This window comes from Triticum urartu, chromosome 4 (assembly GCF_003073215.2).
Source record: "Triticum urartu cultivar G1812 chromosome 4, Tu2.1, whole genome shotgun sequence".
Taxonomy (NCBI): domain Eukaryota; kingdom Viridiplantae; phylum Streptophyta; class Magnoliopsida; order Poales; family Poaceae; genus Triticum; species Triticum urartu.
In genome coordinates, this window is record NC_053025.1 from 543,654,846 (window position 1) to 543,658,095 (window position 3,250).

Below are 3,250 nucleotides of genomic sequence, written 5' to 3' on the forward strand. Positions count from 1 at the left end.
ATGGGCTGCCCGGAGTGGCCCATAAGTGAACTGCCATGGGGGTCCTCGGCCCGATCCGGCTGGTCGGGAGGTGACGTGGTGAGTACCCCCTAGTCCAGGACACCGTCAGTGAGCATGGCCCGAGACAGAATGATGGTGCAGACAAAGAAACTAGCCAAGGTTCCATCACATGAGGGTTCTCAGAATACGAACACTTACTGAAGCTAAGGGATAAACGATCACAAAAATCTAGGAAGCATTAATAAGAAAACGATAGTGCAGACTTAGCTTTTGTTTTTGCTACTTTTCATCCCTCTGGGCCACGTGTGTCGGGTGCGCCCGCGATGTCCGGAAAGAGGGGAATCAAATGAATGATTCTCTGGTTCCTGGTAGGGGCGAATACACATCGTGTGTGTTTGGCGGGCGGTGAGATATGGTGACAGGCTTCTTCTGGTGCCTCTCCCTTCCCCCCACTCCTTTCGAGCATCTTGGCGACAGCTGTCGCATGCACCACGCCAATGTAGACGACCTTGTCGGAGCACGCTTGCCGAGGCATCGACCAATGGATTCATACCAGCACTCCACTCAGGATTTCCCAAAATGGGGTAAATGCTGAACCGAGTAACGCGCAGTAGTCATCGACATTGGTGACGCCAGGGTCAAAGCGGCTTGGCTACTGACAAAGGAGAGGGATGGAAAAGAGGAACCTCGCGCCGGTGTGCCTTGTCCCTTTTTCGGATGGCGCCCGAGCAGCAGTCACGACACATGGGTCGCCGAGAGGAGCAAATTACTGCCGGCACGATCCCCGCCATAGTCGCGGCCACGGCAGAACATGGTGATGGATGAAGTAGGCGCGGGGGCAGCCCTGCCTGGTCTTCGTATCTTCGCAGCCACCACCGAGGCCAAAAGCTTCGGGTGGACTACCATAGATATGGTGTGCTGCTCATGCTTTCAGGTTCACACAAGTGATCCCCCTACCTGGCGTGCCAAACATGTCGCGGAAACCACGACCACCTATGGGACCAAAGCTCCATTGCTGGTTCGGCGGGGGGATGGTACATCGCCCAAAGAGCAGAGGAGCGTGGGGCAGCACGGCAGGGATCACACATGCAGTTTTTACCCAGGTTCGGGCCACCGCGAGGCGTAAAACCCTACTCCCGTTTGCCCGGTAGGGTTGCCTCAGGGATAAACGGCTACGTGCGTATGAAATGTGAGGGGAGTGGATTTGCTAATCCAGTGTCCAACCCTTTCTAAGGTTGCCTCGGGCCTCCTTTTATAGGTTAAGGGGTCACCAAAGTGGCAATTCAGTCATTATGCACTGATAAGATAGCAAGCAGTTCTATCATACCTAACTCTACAGGCTGACAGAGTGCACTAAATACGCCACTGGACATCACATCGTCGCTTGCCCGGCAAGCCTTGCCGGGCAGTTTTGCCAGCTTCGCGCCTGCTTGCTTGACACATCGTAGGACGGGTGTCGTCTGTAGGTGTTCCCTGTAGAAATAGGCTGCCATGTGGCAGATGGCTGCCACTTAGTCACTTTGCGGCTTGACACCACACTTATCGACAATGTGCATCGCGGTGAAGTGGTTTAGTGAGGTGGCTCCGTCTCCGTGAGTCCGGTAGGCTCTGCCGAGGCTTCTTGGAGATCTTCTTCCGGGGGTAACCCCGTCCTTGCTGGGCTTGCCTGCCCGGCAAGGGAGGCTTTTCTCCTGGTGGTTTCTTACTTCTCTGGCTTGGCCTTGGTCCTCTTGTTTTGCATGTTGGCCTTCTGAGAATCTTGATTTCTTGTACTCGCGCATGTGTCTTCACTGTTCGAGCACGAGTCAGGGGAAAATATATGCCCCTGTTTGTTTTCCCCGACACCCTTGGGTGGAGGAGGATCTCCAAGGATTTCAACAGGCAAATTGTGTTTCAAAACAGGCCCTTCATTAAAGAATATTTCATCTAATTCCTTTCTTTCATTCATAAATATATCATTCTCATGGTCTAGCAAATATTGTTCTAAAGGATCAGTAGGAGGCACGGAAATAGAAGCAAGACCAATAATTTCATCCTTACTAGGCAATTCTTTATCGTGGGGTTGTCTATGAAATTTAGAGAAATTAAAATCATGAGACATATCCCCTAAACCGATGGTAACAATATCTTTCTCGCAATCTATCTTAGCATTAGTAGTATTCAAGAAAGGTCCACCAAATATAATGGGACAAAAATCATCTTGTGGGGAACCAAGAACAAGAAAATCGGTAGGGTATTTTATTTTCCCACACAAGACTTCAACATCTCTAACAATCCCAATTGGTGATATAGTATCTCTATTGGCAAGCTTAATAGTAACATCAATATCTTCTATCTCAGCAGGTGCAATATCATTCATAATTTCTTGATATAAAGTAAAAGGAATTGCACTCACACTCGCACCCACATCACATAAGCCATGATAATAATGATATCCTATTTTAACAGAAACAACAGGAATGCCAACAACATGTCTATGCTTATCTTTATCATCGGGTTTGGCCATTCTAGCAGCTTCATCACAGAAATAAATAACATGCCCATCAATATTATCAACCAAGAGATCCTTAACCATATCAATACTAGGTTCAACTTTAATTTGTTCAAGGGGTGTAGGTGCTCTAGTATAACTCTTACGAACCACAGTTGAAGCTTTAGCATGATCCTTTATCCTAACAGGAAAAGGTGGTTTCTCAATATAAGCAGTAGGAACACCATGATCAACATTATAAGTAATAGTTTCTTTCTCAACTTTAATAGGTTCTACTACTTTTACTTCAATGGGATGATGATATTTAAACCACTTCTCCTTAGGGAGATCAACATGAGTAGCAAATGATTCACAAAAGGAAGCTACTATCTCAGAGTCAAGTCCATATTTAGTGCTAAAATAATGAAAAACATCGGTATCCATAAAAGATATAACATAATCAAACTTAAGGTTTATACCTGACTCCTTACCTTCGTCGAGTTCCCAATCTTCAGAGTTGTGTTTAATTCTTTCTAATAAATCCCATTTGAATTCAATTGCCTTCTTCATAAAAGAACCAGTACAAGAAGTATCGAGTATGGATTGATCATTACGGGAAAGCCGAGCATAAAAGTTCTGAATAATAATTTCTCTTGAGAACTCATGATTGGGGCATGAATATAACATTGACTTAAGCCTCCTCCAAGATTGAGTGATACTTTCTCCTTCACGAGGCCAAAAATTATATATGTAATTCCGATCACGATGAACTAGATGCAT